The following is a 19,823-nucleotide window of genomic DNA, read 5'->3' on the forward strand; positions in this document are numbered from 1 at the left end:
TTACCATTTCTGCTTTGCATGTACATAGTCCCCAATAAGTTACAATGGCATTTACTGTTAATCTTGCCAACTATCTGGTTGTTGAATCTTTCTGAGGAGAGGAGAAGAGGAGAGGAAAAAAGATACCAAGCTTGCTTGTCTCAGTTATGCTATATTTTAATAACATTGGTTCAGCTTAGTCCTGATTGTAAATTTCTATTTTGTAATGCATCTAGGTATACTAATCCGATATTTTTCAATCTGTTCTGATGGTTGGGATTCTGAGTTTGGTGGAAATTTTTGAGTTGGTTAGGTAGCAGCTGGAAAATACAGTGAACATTCGTACTGGATCAAGCAAAGATGCTGAGATTTAATTCAGGCGGTTTGTAGTGCTGCAGGTGGAGAAAAAAAAGGTGAACTGTAAAGTTAATTAGGAGGAAGTGTCATCTCATCATTTGCCCAGAATTGCTTGGTCTTAAAATAGTAAATAATCACAGCAAACTTCTCACGAACAGGACCAAGTTCAAAAATTACCGTAGGCTTTTCAAGCATTCATAAACTGACTTTTTCAGGGGGGAGTGGTAACCCTGGAGGTCCTGCTAGCTGAATAAGCTATAATTAAGTTATTAATCTGTGATGTTTTATAAATACTGTTTTTCATTGGTATCATTTTATGCAAAAACTTCTGAAATGCATAACCCTTAAAAATAGAAACCTAGTTTGAGGGCCTTGTCTACATGGAGAAGTTAGTGCAAAAGTAGCAGTAAATCACTACGAAATAGCTATTCCACATTGATTCTCTGCAGATATTTCTAATGACCTCTACGTGGTAAGATTGCACAGAGTGACAACTGCACTGTCACATCTTATTTTGCAGCACAACTTTCATGGAGACTAGCCAAAGACTGTCTAGCTCAATAAAATTACTCTGATTTGAAACCACACCAAGGTGTAATGCTGATGCTGCAATGGGAGCAAAAAGTCTTTTATAGCAGATATTTTTTGAATATAGCAGAATACCTACGTTTCCTGTAGAATAAGAATGACTATCATTACTTATGTTGATATTGGTTTAGATAATTATAGTTAGATTATATCATGAAAGCACACATCAGCATTACAGTTCTGGCTGAAATCCTGATATTTTGAAATCCTTTGAGTGGCAGAAAGTCCTAGGTATTAATTGGGCCTCATTACAGAAACAAAAAGAGATCTTGATATGTCCTAAGGCTGCATAACAATAATTTCCATCTGTTTAAAGACATATGCCAAAGTTATTCACGTCCAAGCTTTGGAAAAGCTCTGAAGGGAAATTGTCGATATGGTGGATGATGTACAGAATGTATTGGGCCTCATTTAAAATTCTTAGACATTGTCCATGTACCTGTGGCATCATATAAATGATACTAACTGATAATGCCAACTCACACAGAATAAGATACACTTCTGCATGCTGGGAACTGCTGTCTCTGTAATGTTGGAAGGGTAAGGAAGCAGCGACAGGGCAGGGGAGACGTCAGAGGAGCAGTTCCAGGTGTCTGCAACGGCTGACCTCTCGCCAAAAGGCAAGACTTTTGATCCAAGTAGTTCAGCAAAGCAACTTAGAACATAAAGTAGAGCAAGAATATCTGGGCTAAAACTGTAAAGGGTTCATATTTTCAGGATGTACTAAATATACTAAGCAAGTGGTTCTGGCTAGTGACAGCTAATCCCTTTCATTAATACATATATCCATGAGTGTATGAAAGCTAAGTGTATGGCACTCAACCTTTGAAAGCAGGTTGGAGTTGCTCATCTGAATTGCTAAGATTGTATTTGAAATCAAGGGAACATGGAGCAGGCCATAGCAGTGCTGGTTAGTATGCACTTAAGCTTCTGGATCTTTAGCAGGTATAGAAATTCAGTTAACTGGCCTTAGCCCTTCATTTGATCAAAAAGCAAGGGTGAGTCTTGCTTCATGTTATCACAGACCATTTCAAAGTTGGTGCTCAACTTCAGAACTGCTTTTATTCTTTCAGCTAAGAATAGTGTTTTATGATGAATCAAATGAGCTCACACCATGACTAGGAAAGATTTTTCAGGTTGTGGCTTACACTGTGAAGATAAAGCATTTTCCTGCTTTCTCTTTCTGAAAGCAAAATGGACAGTTTTGACACTTCTGGTGGTCATACGGCAGTGCCACGCGGAGATAACTGAGCTGGCTCTGAACCTGCTCACTGGACTGGGGCAGGACTGTAACCGCGCTCACACAGGGCTCTGCTGAGGGTATTTCCTGCGTTCTGCTCCACACTGGGGAGCTAACGTGGCCAAGTTGCTTCCCAGAACCAAAGTAGCCTATTCAAAGCTACTTCAAACATCTCTGCAAGTCACTGCACCATACTGTGTGAATATCACCTAGCACCAGTCTTCTGCACTTCCATGCACTTTCCATAGTCAACATATGTTGGCACAAAGGGAATGGAAAATGCAGCTACATTGACTTGCTAGCATGCTGCAGGACTTCATCAGGTTTAATTTCAGATGAATAAGAATTTATCACAGATCTGGTGGTGTCTGTTAGTCACGTTTGTGTTTATACTAACGTCACTGAGCAAAATTTGGATCGTGGGATTAAAGTAAACAGTGAATAACGTATACGCAGGGACCTGTTGAAGGATTTGAGGAAAGTTCCATGTAAGATATGAGACCAAAAGTTGGACAGTTATTTTATTTAGATCTAATTCACATGGAAGTCAGCAGCATCTGAATGCATTTCTCTATTGTGGTTGTTTCTTTTAACCATGGATTCCCATTAAAACAGCTCTTTGACATCAAAATCATTCAGTCATTTTATTTTAATGTGTGGCATTAAGTAAGCTGGGTGGCAAATTGTCTTCTCAAACAGATTGACTTGTTTTACCTGTGGGGAAGGAACAGCTGAACAGCTAGGAGGGAAATCTGCCAGTTCAGAAAATTTATTGTAACTTACGTAGCAGAGATGGAATTGTTTGTTTTTGAATGCTAGTTTGCTTTTGATGCTTTTAATCTAACTGAAGTCTTTATCATACCAGTTGAAATTATCCTTGGGGGTTGAGGCTATCACTGAAACTTGCAAAAGTAATTGATACTTATTCTGTGTTGTTCACTGTGTTTATATGATTACAAGATGAGTTTTTCCTCTCTTTATAGCATGCAATAAAATCTTCAGTACTGTAGTAGAGAAGGCAGTGTGATAAACCAGAACAGCCTTTGTTTGATATACCTGCCCTTTTCTATCCAGACAAACAGAACAGAGGGGTTTTTTCCTGCAGGAAGACTAAGAAACCTTTCTCCTCACAAAAATAATTTCAGGCTGTTTCATCATCCTTTTTGCAAAGACACACTTTGGTCTCCTTCCCTGGAAAGTGTCTAGCTAGCTGTTACGACTTGTTATATTTCACAGATTTAAAGTAATCACAGCATATTGTTGAAATCCTAGTGTGTGTACAGTTCATTACTGCTTTCCACAACAACCCAGGATTTTTCAAGAGGACAGCAGAGAGAGGCCTGAGGACTTGCATTGAGGTACTTTTGGGTAAGACTTCATGGTATTGTCCAGGGGTCTGTTGACAGTATTGGGAGCAGTAATTCCTAGACTTTAATTTGTTGGTGGCTCCACTTGGGTTTTAAGCAAGCAGCTTACCCCCTGAGTATTTTACCTGTGACATGGATCAACTTTCTGTGGAACTCAGGGGTGTTAAGAGACAGAATGCTGGCAAGGTGTTTCAGATAGATAGACTGTTGTTGATAATAGTCACTCGGTAAAATGGGGTGCTTTTATCAACTTATATTGTGTGTCACAATATGAATTATATGGTATTAAAACAAGGCATGTTGTTGCAGCTCTTATTTAATAAGTCTCATGCTGGTAGTGGTTCCTCCCTGTCCTGCTTTGAAGATGGAATTGAAAAGAACTTTAAATTATATGAATATATCTCCAACAGTTTTAGGATTGTTGTTTTCTTACAGCCTTTGGGAAAGGATGTGCTGAGTGCCGGTTTGGCTACACGTGACCTGGTGTGGTTGGGACCCATGGTGACATGATGTATTATTTTCACAGGCCACGTTTTGGCCAGTGACCAGAGCTACTTGTGGGTTCTGATTAACTGCGTGTGTGTGTGCTTTGGCAAATAGAGTGGATGATAGGACTGATCAGGTTGTTACTAGGTCCTCATCAAGGGATCAATGAAACACGTAAAGGTAGATAGCGGGGAAGGTTTCTGCCCTCCTCAAGATCTCTCTGTGGCAGGAGCAGGAACTGGCCGGTTTGTGCAGTTTCCTATCCTGGTGAAGATAGAAATAACAGTACTTGAGCCCCACAAAAAGAACTTCACATGGCAAGCGCAAGAAGAACACAGAGCAAAAGCCTGGCAAGGGAGAACGTAGCCTGCCTGAGTCAGTTCATTACTTATTTTTCCTCTACAAGCAGCAATACATGGAGGAAAAGGAGGAAGGATATCTATCACAGAGAGACACTGATTATCATTTGGAGTGAAAAGGTGGAGATGGGCTTACAAATGGCTGAGAGGTAGATGGCAGCTTTTGATCTTTGTGGAATCCCTGTAAGAACTCCTTTTTAATATTGTGTTATCACATTCGGTGTTAGGAGTGCTGTGTGCTCATTTGTTCAAGGGAATGACTTGGAACTGCTTGTTAGAGTCTGGATTTGCATAATATGTTTAAAGGCAATTTAAATAAAATTTAATTCCGATTTATGTAATCTTCTCTGAAGAATTTTTTCTCTTAATAAGTTGATGTGCTGTTACCTCTGTGCCACACAGCGTAAGGCTAAAGCTTCCAGCCAGATTCTTATCTCCATCTGGTGCGTGCACATGGGAGGACAGTTTATAAAGCCATCTGAAATAAATAAATTGTATTCCTTATTTGCTCTGTTTGATCTGATTACCATCTCCTGTAACAAAGCAGGAGCTATGAAATCCTATGACTGAGGGATGAAGAAAGCTATTCTAGTGCTTGCTCTCACTTTGGGAAGGTGACCCTTCCTTTGGTGTGTAAAGGTGTCAGGACGGCGCAGGACGAGGTCAAGCATTGAGTCAAGAGTGCAGGGTTGTGTAGCTGGCAGTCTCCAGGCAAGAACCTCTGCTCTGACATGTACAAAAATGTAACTGATTACTCCAATCCAACGGCCAGTTCATTGATTAAAAGGGCAAATGGGCTTTCATCCAGGAGTGCAGCAGAAAACAAACAGCTAGGCTAAAAAACAAGACTATTTAACCATCTGAGAGAGCATGGAGCCATCACAGCTGCTGCAGAACCTGTCACGACTTGGCTGCCAAGAAGCCAGATGCTTGCATTAGAGGAATGTGTGTTTCACAAGCCGATACCTCTGCTTTCTGACACACAGCGACATGTCCGAAAAGGCAGGAGGAGAGCGCAAATTAGTCAGCCTTCCATTAGGTGCCAGCCTTGCTAAATTAGTCAGCCTTCCATTAGGTGCCAGCCTTGCTGGAACACTGACGCCTGTAGAAATGCATGTTTTCATCAGAAATAGATTATGGAAATAACCTTCTCGTCTTGATAGAGACCACTTTCAATAACCAGCAGGGGACCACTGTCCATATGTGAACTTAAACACCGCATAATGATTGGATCCATTGGAATCCAAATTTGCGGAGGCTTACTCGTGTGATTAAAGATATACAAAAGCCCTTGAATGCACGTTGGTTTTGGGCCTGCTCCAGAATCCACTAATGCCATTGATTTCAATTAACTCTGGATAAGGTCACTGGTGGCTGAATCAATTGCATGATTCCAGAAACAACTGGAAAGGCAAAGAAGGAATAATGGCTTAACCCATGGAATTAATGAGAGCCAGTCCTATGTACTTACTTTTGATAATCACATTTAAAACATTTCTGAGTTCTCTTGTAAGTCAAAAATCCAGCTTCTGCCTACCTCTTCCAGTTTCAAGTGGCAACACTCAAACCAGACTTTGTATGATTTGCTTAACATCGTATTTTACAATGAGGCAATTTATAGTGAAAGCCAATGTCCTTTAAAGACATCCCATCAATTTTCTCCGATGAATGCTTTTCATAGAATTCTACTGAAGCAAAAATTATGGAACTGAAAAAGATTTAGAAATTGATTGCAAATCACTGCTATGGCTGGAAAAATTGTTCTCAGCTCATCTGAAAAGGTTAGATAAAACATTTCATTTTAGCCGTTCTTTTTCTTAAGTGTCAGAATAGGGTGTCAAGGCTTCTTCCTTAAGGACAGGATTTCCCATAGTATAGGATGTTCGTATATAAATGTCCTCTTCCAGGAGGTAGAATATCATCTTTTTAGCTGCTGGAGTGACAGGTACTGGGGAGCATGCAGGTCATTACAGAAAGCTGTCCGGGAGTTCTTGGAGCAATGGCAGTGCCAGGCGTCGAGCACAACTGAGAAGGACAAACCAGACTGATAATATCCGATGACCCCGTATGTAGCGGAATGGCTGATCGGAAGGCAGTTATTGTTGTTATATGTTATTTGCTGCTTTCTCTGAAGCTTAAATTCATAAATGTGACAGAGGAGAGAGCTATTGTTTGTTCCAGTGGTAAAACCTGCCTTTGCTAAAGACCTTTCCCCTATTCTTGACATGCAGGGGAGGTAAAAAGCTTTGAAAAATCACCTAGTAAGGTTGAAAACCAAACTATCTTCGTGATCAAAAGCTTACCAGCCTGATCAAACCGCTGCAACTGAAGGCCCTTTTTTGACAGTGAGTATCTGAGGAGATTCATACACCGCCCCCACACACCTCCTTTTATTCTCTCCACATATTTTTACTTGGTTCAATTGTTTATCCTCTCTGCCAGCTACCCCAGGCTTAGAAAAGAATTTTCTGTCCTAACTTGTGACGATCCCACATGCTTGTAGGTATTTGTTTTGTGAGACATACTTAGCTGTGTTGGTAAAAGTGAGAATAATAGTAATTTTCAGAGAGCATTTTGCTCTTCAGTACCCTGGTGTCATTCGGGAGAAATTTCTGTGATATTTTAGGAACCAGCTCAAGACTTCCAACCATGTGTGACTCCAAGGAAGGCGAATTCTGCAGCCTGCAATTTATTTTACTATTTTTTAAATTTGCCCTCCAATGATCTGAGTATTTATTGTGGGATAAAAATATAACGGTTTAGGATGATACGATATGATATGATATGATATGATATCATATCATATTATATTACAATCTGTTGGAATTTTAAAGTCCTGCAATTTAGTCCTTCTAGACTAAACTGCTCTTCAGTCTGTCAGCTTGTCTGTCCTTGCCCCAGGAGTAGTATCAGGGGGTAAAACAAGGCTTTTACGTGGCCCACAGGCTCAGGCTCACCATCTGAAGCTGTACTGAACCACACAGGACTCGTGGCACAGTTAGACATCCCTCCAGGGAAATACTCTTAGCTCTTACCACCTCCCTTTTAACTAGCCGGGCTGTGAGGTTGATCACCTCGTGCCGCAGCTTTATGGGTCTGTAATGAGAGAGTGGACCCGGAGGCACCTGGATCCGAGCCATTTTCTGCTCTTGTGCTGGTAAGAAGCGAACACACACATTGGGCATGTGCGACTGCAGGGACTTCTGCAGTGCTTCAGGAAAAATGTTGTGCAGTTTAGGTGACTTGATCCCATCCACTTATTGCATTTTCTGAGAAGATCAGACCTTTGTTTTGGCTTCTTCAATGAGGAGGAACTTTCTAAGTTAATAATAAGGAAAAATGAAATGTGGACAGTGAACCTGAAGATGGTATGGATTTTGTGTTAGTATGAGACACGGGGTCTTTAACAGATCCTGGCTATACTGCGATAGGTTGACAAGCTTTACTGATATCCATGTGTAGTTAGATCGGTTCGTTATGTCTCATCTTACCTGTTTGCCCATCAAAAATGAGGCAGTATGAAGCTGAATTATTTCCTCAGATGCGTGACTCAGTTCAGCCTACTGCACATCAGTCCAGGAGCAACTACTGCAGCTCATGACTTCAACTTCTTTATCTTTTCACTCAACCTGTAGCTAGTCAAGGACTGAATTATGCCGTGAATTTTGTTCTAACAAAAGCCACAGCATTCCTGCCAAAAATAAGCTGTATCTGCACAGCCAGTAGCTATATCTTATGATGACTTAGAATAGAAATTAGATGGATAAATGCACTGACAGGGTGAGCTAATGGCCACTCCCTTAATAAGGGCTGTAATTTGAAGAATGCAGAATCTGTTTGTCCACCCGCATGGGAATTCTCCTCTTAGGAAGAATAACTTGCTGGTTAAACCCACAAATCTCAATCCTTGTTTCCTTGCACATTTATTTTTACAAGATCCACCAGTTCTGAAAAGGATTGAGATAGAGCTTACTTAGATGGAAGTCTCTGAAAAATTGCTTTCAGGCAAATTTCAGCCTCTACAGTGCTGCCTGACCAGAGAGATGTGAGCAGTGTGTCTGCTGTCCTGATCCTGCTCATCTAGGTGTGCTTAGCCTGGAAATGCATTAACATTCTCTAGAAAGTTTAGTAAGTGCTGAATTTTGCTAAATAATACAAATTCTTCCTGGGAACAGGCTGCAGTTTTCCTTAAGGCTGGTCCTTTTTTATTTCATTAAACATTTGGCCTTTTCGATTAAATCAGTGGTTTTCTTATTTTATGAATCTATACACTCTTCCTTTCTTCTACATGTGTGTATCTGCATTAGTGTCACGGGACAAGCCAGTTTTGTTATCAAGAGAGCTGGAGTGTAACCTGTGTTTTGCCATTTTATAAATACTTCTAATGGCAGGTGAAAAAATGAATCTTATCCTTGGTCTGAGAAAGCACACTGTAAATCAGCGTTAGGTTTAAACAAAATCTTACTCTTCTGCTGATCTTATGGATGGGCTTGTTCCTGCTGGAATGAGCTGAAGCCTTGTGGAGATGTATATGCGAGCACACGGCCTCGTTCACATTTGCTTAAATGGAGTAGCTGCACTACGGCACTTGCAAAGCTGGGACTAAAGCTGTGTTTTTTGAAATTCATGTTATTATATGTTAGTACTTATTACTCCTATAGCCCACTTCATCTTCAAAGTATTTTGAAGACTTCCTGGATCAAACTAGCAAGCTCTTAATGAGCAAGATATAAAACCTCGCTGACTGCAATGGAAGAGGAACACAACTCTGTAATTTGAGTCAGGGTGGTAAATATAACTCATAATTACACAGTATGGTGTTTCGTGTGTGCTACAGGCTGATTAGCCACAGGAATAAACATAGGGGGATTTATAACAGATCTCCCTCAAAAGCACAAACTTATGTTTTAGAGGCAGCAAGCAGCAGAGGTAGCGATGTGAGCAGTTCCAGCGAGCTCAGCAGCACTACGTCAGCAGGGTATTGCTGCCACTCAGGGCAAGCACCAAGAAAATCAAACACTCTGTCACTAAGGTCACACAAATTTTTTTAATGGCACTGTCTTGCAGGCAAAAGCAAGATCTTCAGCTGGTGCTGACTGCTATTGTTCAGGTGTGTCATTGCATCTAGCTTAATTTACATCAGCTGAGGATCTGACCCAAGATTAATTTGCTCTCTGTAAATACAGGCAGAATTTAGGTTGATGCTCTTACCTGTAGCAATTAAAAATGTAGTAAAAACTTTGCTTCAGCTCATCACTGTGCTCAAGTTTCGGTTGTTTTGTTGTTTGTGGAACGTGCAGTCTAGGGTGTTTGGATGCGAGTGGCCAGGTGTTTCCCAATATTGAAGCTCTTCGTGTGGAAGCGTGTAGAGATAACAGAGCTCAACTTGTCACAACCCTTGGTGGTACCCTTCCAGCATTTGAAGCTCTGACTTGAAAGGACTGACTTCTGAGAAGTCAAGGCACAGAATCCCAGCCCCTCTCTTTCAGCAGGAGGGGATAGATTCAGATTAGTAGCTGAACTAGTTCTTGAGCAAGTACCCCATGCCCCGCTGGGAACTGAGTGTGTGTTTCAGCTCCAAAGCGCTACTTAGTCTTGGACCTCCACCTCTGAGAAGGAAAGGTCAGTATTTATGCCCTTAGCACTTAGTGAATAACTATGTTTGATGCTGTTTCTTGCTTTCTTATATTTTCATCTTTGGAAAGTGAGAAAGTTTTCTTCAAAACACATTGTAACTGAAGTTGAGCTGTCTTAAATCTTGCAAAGATCATAGTTTGTAATTCTGTAGCTTTTAAAATTGGGAATGAGTTGAAACTTTCATTTCAACTTACTAAGGTCCTCTGCTCTGTGCTTTAAAATCCATGCAGATTTGCACCCCTAGTTATATATTTTCAAATAAACAAAAAAATTAGGAGAATGCAGGGGTAAATTCTGAAAAAGGCACTGCTGGCATTTTTAATTTTTCTTTTTCTCCCTGCGCTCTTTCCATGTTGAAGCTGTTTAAGTTGTTCTTACTTTTCTGCTTTCCCTGCAAACACTGTTTATTCATCCTAAGAAAACATCAGTTGGGTAAACAGAAGTATTTATATGTGTAGCACTGCAACTCCTACTAAGATGCAAATTGTGCTGCAGGGAAGATAGTTTGTGCTTTTCTTTCCTCTTCGCTTTTCTTTTTTGACAGTCGGTTAATAAAGACTCAACAATAAGCAGCTGCCTGTGATGTCATTTGGGACTTTGTCCACAGAGCTTGTATTTACAAGTACTGAGCAACTACATAGCAGCAGCAAACCCAACTATCAGCAAACTTCATGTCTGCTGTTACTGGAGGACTTCAGTAGGGCTGTGGAAGGTGTAGAAAGCTAACTCTGTTCTTCTAACCACAGACTTTTAAAGCTTGGTAAATAAACACTGGATAAACTCAAGAGAATTTCTGGACTGCAAAGACTTCTTACGGTTCTGAGTTCTCCAGGGCTGGCATGTTTTGACTGAACTGCTGCAAGTAAGACTTTTGCTGTTTTGGTGTTTTTATCATCTCTGTAAAGCTTATTTTTTCTAGGAGTGTGTCAGCATTACTATTTGTAGTTTTGCTTTAATTAAAAGAGCAGCAAGTATGTAGTTGTTAGGAGTAATTACAGCCATGCGTCTGAGTGTGGTTCAGCAACGGAGTAAAGGACAAATGAAAACTTGTTTCTGGCTTTTGTTTGCATGAGATTACACTGAAGTGGCTCTCTCTTAATTTAAGTGATGAAACTCTAAGATTCTTAAAATCTCATAAGTACTGTCATTAACTGAAGAAAAACTAGTCTGTCTTAAGATTGTTCTTTTATCATTTCATGGTATTTATTTGAATACTCAAAATTAATTTGAATTTTTAATATAATTTCCTTATAGTTTTTAGTACAGTTTTCTTTAAAATTTGTTTTGCTCCTTATGCAGGCATTGATTTAAAGCAAAACTTGACTATTTTTACTTTTAGCCCCTGTTCAAGTTCTGGAGGTATATAAGTTTAAAAGAGAATCATACAGTGCTTTGAAATCTGACACCTTTTGGATAAAATGAGTTGTCAATTATGTGAGAAACAGTAATTTTTGTTTTGTTTTGAGTGTTTATGTTAGAAATCCAACAAATCCTGAAACATCAGAGCAGAAACACTAGTACACTGGTAACTGCTGTGGAAAAAAACTGTTCCTATACTGCCTGCTGTTTGTGGAACAGAACTATGTTTCTGATCACCGATTAACTCATTTTCAGGACAACTAGCTGTGATTGTTATGGAATTATTCCCATTTTGCAAAGGGAGAAACTGGCCCATAGATGTGATTTAATAAAACTTAGTTTACCTACTTCAAAAGCTGGTAACAAGCCCCAAGTCTCCTGCTTCTCATTTCAATCCTTCAATCCTACGCCCATTCTAAATTACTGCGTTTGTAGTGGCTTTTCCAGGGAGTAACCAGATCACAGTACTGTGTATGAGGAACTTTTTTATTACTCTTTACCTCTATTTAATGATCTGTCTTTGTGGAGAGAAAGCACATTTCTGAAGAATGAAATCAGAAAACTGATTGGCAAGTATATAAGGGTAAGTCAGTACAAATCAATCAAATAGGAATTGGAGGATTCCTCCTGAATTATTAGCACTATCGATTTTGTTTTGCTTTTCTTGCTACTGGCTTTGTTTACAAGGCCTCTCAGCCCTACACAGCAACAGATTTTTGGGCCTTCCTATTAAGGTTTGGGTGGCTACAACTGTGGACACCCCTCTTAAGTGACCTTGTTTCTACAGCAGATCAAAACCTGTCTGTCTCTTCTTTTGATATTATAATGTGGCTTGGCACATCAAGATATTGTGCAACTTAGGAGACGTTGTTCTGTCTTTGGAATTGAAGCATATTCTCCTGGGGGTGGGGGGGAGCCCCCTAAATTTAGCTCTGCATTGATGCTATGGGAATGGCAAAGTCTTTTGGGGTTTTAAATAGGCGCTTAAATAAGAGCATAGAGTTTTATTCTTTAGGTATTCATCCTCCTTCAGAAATAGTATAAACAAAAGATTTATATGTTCTTTAAAAGACCTTTTTGTAGCTCAGAAGCTTCCACTGAATGCAAGAGTGAAGACCAGAGAATCGCGATAGAGCCTTTCCCTGGGAAGAAAAGATGGGTTTAAGGTTAGGTGCTTTGGTCCCTACCATGCTGACTCCTGTGGGCCAGCCTTTCCTTCCCTCTGTCACCTTGTGGCCAATAGTGATGATCTACTGCTGTGATAAGGGTATTTACACTTGCAAAGTATTCAGGTATCCTGTTGGCAAATGCCTACAAAAATCTTCAAAATAATTAGAACAAAGCGAGATTAAAAAAAAATGCTCAGGTCCCACTTATCTTTCTCACTTAAATTAATTTTAAGTGCAAGTCAATCACAAATGTGAATTTTACTGCTTTTTAAGAAAACTTCATGGACTTCTCTGCTATTGTTCTTTTGCATGAGTTGTGTATAACTGTTTAGAGGCTTAGATTTAAACAAGTAGAAATCCTGCCCCAGTAAATGTAAAGTGGTAGGGTACAATTCCACTTCCACTTCAGTCAAGAGAAAATCTTCAGCTAATTACCTTAAGAGCAGGAGCAGACTCTCAAAACCTGATGAGCCTGGGGGCATTTGATTTTCATTTTCCTCTCTTACATTTCCCTTCTCACATTTACATTTTCTTTCTTATATTCCGATGTAGCAAATTAGGATATAGAGCGAGCTCACTTTTCAGCAGAGGGATCCCCTGGTTGAATTTTCCCTGGGCCTGAGAAATCTGCCCAAGGATACCGCATATAATCTGATAACATTCTGGGATGGCATTAAAGGGGACAATTGCCAACAGAATGTCAATTCTTTGGGCTTTCTCGCCATCTGAAAAGAAACGGAATAAGTGCAGGCTCCAGCCTGTCATCATCTGACAAGTGGGACTGAGGTTGGGATAAAAGCCACAGAACAAAGGTGCCAAAGGGAAGCACAGTTGGCTGAGGAGCTTAGCGCAGCGCAGCCAGGGCCAAATGCGGCGCAATGCTCTGCAGCTCCTGTGCAGTTCTGCACGTGTTCAGCTCCTGGCAGAATTGGAGTTATGCTTAAGAAAAATCCATGCCAAAGCTGCCAGAACACCTTTGGAAGTTACAGCATCTAATATGCAGTCTTATTACTAAAACAGGATAAATGTACAATGTAAATAGAACATGAACCATTAACACTTATAATACTCTGTTCTGTACTGTCTAATGATACCACTCATGTAGCATGCAGAAACCTGAATTACATTCAGTATTCCCTGATGGTTACATAAATTAGTCATGATGTTTTGGGGATGAAGAGTTACATAGCTATTATGTGAAAAATACTTGGAATCTTTTATGATTCCATTGACTGGCATTCAGGTGAATCACATAAACGTGGTTTGTACAGCAGCAGTGGCTTCTGGAAACTGGCAGTAACGTTGTCTATGGGCTATGAATGATGCAGACCCTGAAAAGCAGGTTGGATTATAAAGCAGTGGATAAAAATTATGTTGCTGAAAAATGGTCTATTAGTATTGACATACAGCAAGAACAAATGCTACTGTTAAACTGCATGTTTGATAAGCTGTCCACAGGACGACACCATTTGTTTTCCAGAGCCAAACTAACCTTGGACAGTCTGCACACACAATAGGTCTGTGCAGAATCAAATGCATGTCACAAATTATTTTCTTTGACAGCGCTAATTGATTATTATAATTCATCGTTATTTAAATTGTTAAATACAACAGTTTACCATATCCTTTTGTTTCTTTGTTGCTCAGACATAATACAAATAGGAAGAGTTAATTACTGCATGCAACAACAGAGGCGAATTTCATTGTCTGCTTCACTTTGATTGAAGCTGTGTTGAATCACCACTGTGGATTTTCAGTAATGATGGAGAAAAGAAGGAAGCAGGAATTCTTTTGCAGTGAAGTTGCTTTTTGATGGTAGTCAGCATTTGTATTTTGAATAGTATGCTTTTTGCAGCTGGACTATATTGTGCTTGCTCCGCCTATACTAAGTATTACCTAATTGTGCAAACTGAAATCACATGTGTACATTAATCCTGCTGGGAATCAGTGACACTCCTTGAGGAATATAGCACAACTTGACATCAGTAAAAGGATTGGATTTGCAGTAAAAGTAGTGGATTCTACTCCACTAGATATGAGCACTTGGCTTTTTTCTTCAGTGCTCTGGTGATGTCCAGAGCTGCATCTGCTGGGTAAAAGGAAGTAGTGCTCTTGGTGCAGGAGCTCTAGAGAGCTTAAGCGGTGGCTTAATTTATGCACATTTCTAAAGCTCCGATCTACGCTGCTGTCTTCTAAGATTTGGTGTAACTTTGCTGTAAAATGTAGGATCTTTTCAGCTGCTCTGAAGTGATCTGACAAAATGGTTCATAGTGATAAGATTTCGGGGGGTTATTTTGCCAGTAGAGGGCCGTGTTAAACTGGATAAAATAACTCCCTCTTGGACTCACATTTTCAGTGAGTAACAGCTTAAAGCATATGGTTGTTTTCAAGGGCAAAATGAGTAAATAATTGGATTTTTTAGAAGCTACTGAATGATTAATTATTTAAAATCAGAATCACATCACTTTTACAATACAACACAGTTCTGTGTCAGTCTAATTAGACTGAATTCTGGTCTTTAAAATACATCATACCTACCTGTTTATTCTAAACTGTTCAAGGTTGATAGATACAGCCCTAATAAGTCATTAAGCTGACATGATATACAGCAGCAGCATGCGCTTTTACTATAATGACACAAATGAGAAAAGAATTGTTTTTCAGAGGTACGATCACGTTTGTTTTTGGTGTGGCCTCTAAACTAGCAGTCATTATTCAGGCTCTAGTGCTGCAGGAGTTGACCTTTGGCAAAATATTTTGTTATCCTCAATCTTTTATACAGGCCTTTTGTGAACTCTGCACAGCTCTCATTTTGCTGATTGCATTTAAAGTCATTTATTGCACAGTGTTTGCCCTTCTAGCAGATGTTAAAGGATTCCCTGCCTTCCCCTTAAAGGCTAGTCCTCCGCAGCATCTAATTATAACCTACACAAAAGATTAACAGATGTTATAATTGTCTTTACTCATTGATTAAATAGTTTCTGCATGATTTGCTCTCTCTTCCCCTCACTGCTGATTTGTGAGGTCTTTCTGGATAAGTCTCATGCATCTGCAATTTGTTAACGGTGGCTGTCTTCAGGTTTTAACTTTTTGGTTTTGTGGTTCAGTTTGAGCAGGTTATAGGTGTTCTTCTGGACAACGTGACAGAAATGTGTTAAAAATGGGTACATGAATACTTGCTTTGATTCCACACATTCCCGTTTTTCCTCTTCCTTTTAACCATTCTGTCAGAAATGTATGTAAAAAGCAGACTAATTTTAATGCATAAATTGGAGACTGGAGGGGTAAATGCTGAGATTTGCTTAGCAGTAGTTTTGTCCCCATATTTCAGTTGCCACTTGCAGAGGAAATTAGTGGCTGAGGAAATCAGTTTAAGAAGAAAATTCCTAGTAGGAGAAAAATCTAGTAGGACTTTCCTAGTAGGAGCTAGTAGGTCCCTAGTAGGACCATTAGAAAACTTTGGGGTTGCTTGGGTTTTTTTGTGTGGTTCTTTTCTCTTTTCACCTTCTTGCAAAATTAAGGTTACTCGATTCTTGAGCTAACTAATCTCTTCTCTGTTGTGTTCCCACACTGAGATGAGGCCTCTTTTCTCGGATGGATCCATAGTCCTTCTCCTACAGCACAACAGTGCCAAGCTTAGCAACTGTTATTTTGTGTTCTTATAAATTTTTTAGCATCTTTAACTAGGTCAGACCAAACAATGTTTCTTTTCAGAGAGGTGAGACATCTTGCACATGTATTTTCACTACTGGGGATTTACTTGTACTTAAATGTCCTTCCCCATTGTTTGGATTCCATATAACATTTTCCTTACATCTTTCATTGACACAGATGTGAGTCATTGGCAAGTCCACAAAGATTTCCATGATAGTTTCTGAATGTCCCACAGTTCTACGAAGCTGCATCTGTCATAGGGCCTCAGCCTGAAGTGCTCTGCCTTGCTTAGTTTAGAATTAGTATAAGTAGAAAGCAAAGTCAATGGAGAGCATTTTCTTGCACATTGTCTGACAAAACCTCTGAATGGGTTAAAGAAGAGAAACAGATTAGAGGCTTGAGGCTTGAATTACGGGATTGGTTATTCAAAAGCCATAAAATATTGTGCTGTTCCCCCTACCCATCCCCCAAATCCTACTCAAACATAAAACTGTTGCCTTGATTCCTAGTCAGAGAAACCACCTGATGTTGAGATTCGGCATACCTTCTCCTATCAAAACCCTTTTTGTATTTTTGGCTACCAAAAATACTCGAGTTCTGTGTGGATGTCTGGGAATATTGACTCAATTAATGCAGATTCATGGCTATGTGGGACATCCTGTGTGATTCTGCTTCACTGATACTGCGTAGAAATATATTCTCTTTACAGTGAACACCGTACATAGTACTGGCTGTGAGATTTTGCAATATAACCTACAGGGCTCTAGGTTTTTATCAGTTTTTAAAGTTGATCTTTTACTCATAATTCATGAGTTTTATTAGCCTGAATAATAATCTTTGCAGTGCACAAAAGCATTTGTCTGGGGATTCAGAACTGCTTTAGAAACAGAGGTACTTTGTTTGTGGGATTAACAAAGAACACTGTATCCTCCTTGTTTTTAAATGACATCTCAGTGCTCCTGAATACTTTCCATTTATGAGCGGGGGGGGGGGCAGATTATAGATTCGTAATAAGAAAATTCCAGGGTGCCAACTGTGCTTGCGAAGTGTATTTTAATTATATAGACACCTGTCCACTACCAACTTGTAATATTTCATAGAGGTCACTGAACAGCGAGCTGATGGAAATGACTTTTATTCAATACCAACCTGGTCTGAGTTTGAAACAGTGATCCAGAGGTGAAAGGCTAAAATTCCAACTACCAATAATCAGATCTATCCAATCCCCATATTATGCTGGTGGTAAAAGGCCTAGGTGCTCTTTGCAGTTACACATGAGAAACATTTAGAAATTACTAAAAGTTCAGCTAAATCATTAAGGATTTTTAACATCTGCTAGTAGCTGCTACTGAAGGAAAGTATTAAAGTGAAACCTGGTGTAACGTTTTACTAAACAGCTCTCTGTTATGTCACTGGCTGTTCGCCCTAATATTTGAGACTAAGATCTTCATCTTTATTTTAAGGTTGCACAAGTAAATGAAAGACAGCACCAAATGAACTCAAAAGAAGAGACAACAGTAGCACAATCTACAAAGTCTTGGGCTGGCCATTCTCCTTGTCTCTCTGCTTGAAAATCTGTAGACTTGTCTTGTATTTAATTATGTGCCTTTCCTAAAACTAATAACTTCCTTCCCTTAAGCTGCAATTCTGTCATGGTGTTATTGATTGGGAATACATCACGATGTTCATAGGAAACCATTTCTGTCATTTATATTTACCAATCTTTAATCAAGTGAATTGCTTTTCTTCTCAATTACCACAAAAATCTCCTGTCACAAGAAAAAGCTTTAAACAGACATTGATAAGGATTTATCGACTAGATGATAGTTTTCAACACAGCCCTGAGAAGGGAATGGTTCATAAGGTACACAGCCATGGGCAGCATGACAACACAGAGGCAGGTGTATACCACAAACCCTAGGCAATGTTTTCCTTGCTCTTGGCAGGGAGGTAATCTTTCTGTCTCCCTAGTAAAGCACTAAAGTCTCACTTTCACCCACTGGCTATTATCTGTGGCAGAAGCAAGTTATTCTTTACTTGTTTTACTTATTCCTCTCTGCCTGAATTCCAGGTTTGGATCCTGTGTGTTACAGGGGGATTCTGAGCTTGGGTGCATAGTTCAAGAGCTTATAACTCCGGGGAGCATATTTGAGACTCTCCCCTGAGGTATCTAACTTAACCAGCAGCAGTAGGAGGCTAGATCCCCTCAGCTCCTATCATATTCAGCTGAGATGGGGTGGCTCACCCAGGCATGAGGCAAAGCAGAGGTTAAGATTTAACTCGGAGGATCCCTACCCAAGAAGACAGGAAGGATATGACATCTTCTTGTGGGTTTAGGACACACCCTTGGGCAAGAAGTCCCATGAAGACCCCACCTGGCTTTCTCGTTTCTTTCCTCTTCCCCTTCTTGGAGTCCCATTCAGAGGTTCTCCTCTCTCCGGTAGCTCCAGGTAACATCACTGTGAGCCAACAGGGAAAACCAAAGGTGAACAGCACTAAAAGCTGCTTAAGACCCCCAACTATTACAGGAAAAAAAAAGGGGGCCTGTTCTAAATAAAAAAAAAAATGCTGCTTTAATGGTTCCTGGTTTGCCCTGCGGGGAGCCAGGTTTAAATCTGTGGAGGGAGTCAAGGATCCTTCTCTGGCTCGTTGCCTACGTAGCTGCTTTCAGTTTGTTGGTGGCAGACTCTTCTCTGCCTTTTTGTTGGGTTTAATGATGTTCTAGTTGCATTTCTACAATCAGATTCATTTTGACAGAATAGCCAAGAGGTGAATGAGAACTGAGTGTCTTCTGCTGCATCGTGCAGAATTTGGAGAAAGAATCATTCCCCTGTTTGGATGCGTGGTGATGTACATATCTGGTAGATAGAGAAAAGTAATGACACAGAGCAGCAGCGCTAATAGAAAGTTTCACTATTAAAGTTTTTGACAAAGAGGAATTATTCTGTAAATGGCACTTATATATACTATATATTATTACCTTCACAGTATAGTGGAGAAACTGAGACTGCAGAAGTTAGTGAATCAACCTAAACCACCCACTCAAGAGCAGGGATTGAACTCAAAATATGGGCAAACACTTAGGGCTTACCTGAAATGAACCAAGTACACTTTCTTTCTTCCTTGCTTATGTCCCAAACTGTTTCTCCCCCCCAAATTAATAAACCTTATGCAGAACAAAATACTTTAAATGTTTATATTTAGTCTCAAAATGCACTTCAAAATTCAAAGTGGATCATTTAGAACATGCAAGTGTATTAACGCTTTCCCCTTGCCCACTAAAAATACTTTTTTCTCAGCTGAAATTCAAGCTAAACAGTAATATTGAATAACTTTGGTTATTGGAGGTGCATGAACTATAATCTTAAAAGCTTTACCTAAACCTGCACAGCATTACTTCCAAGAAATAATCTAGAGGGGAAAAATCCCATTTGAGGCATTAACATGAATTCTAGAAGAGAAGGTGGAAGAATAGCCCTGTGCCAACTCAACTGTTGCTGCTGCAAGCAAAAATATTTTTCAAATTTTAGTGACTGACGAACTTCTGAAACGTCAGTGGTTTTTTTTTTTTTCTTTTATGCTACTTTTGGTAGTTTAATCATTTTTACTTTGCATTCTAAACAGACAG

The 19,823-nt window shown here is 39.7% G+C and overlaps 1 protein-coding gene across 1 annotated transcript in view; it reads left to right on the forward strand.

Moving 5' to 3' along the window:
* Window positions 1-10,625: 10,625 nt before the first annotated feature.
* NCKAP5 (NCK associated protein 5) overlaps window positions 10,626-19,823 on the forward strand; it is a 398,069-nt gene continuing 388,871 nt past the window's right edge. The window contains exon 1 of the mRNA XM_075152767.1: window positions 10,626-10,875. The gene's annotated coding sequence lies outside the window, so the exon portion shown is untranslated. The remainder of the gene's footprint in view (window positions 10,876-19,823) is intronic.

This window comes from Calonectris borealis, chromosome 6 (genome assembly GCF_964195595.1).
Source record: "Calonectris borealis chromosome 6, bCalBor7.hap1.2, whole genome shotgun sequence".
In the NCBI taxonomy this organism is placed as follows: Eukaryota; Metazoa; Chordata; class Aves; order Procellariiformes; family Procellariidae; genus Calonectris; species Calonectris borealis.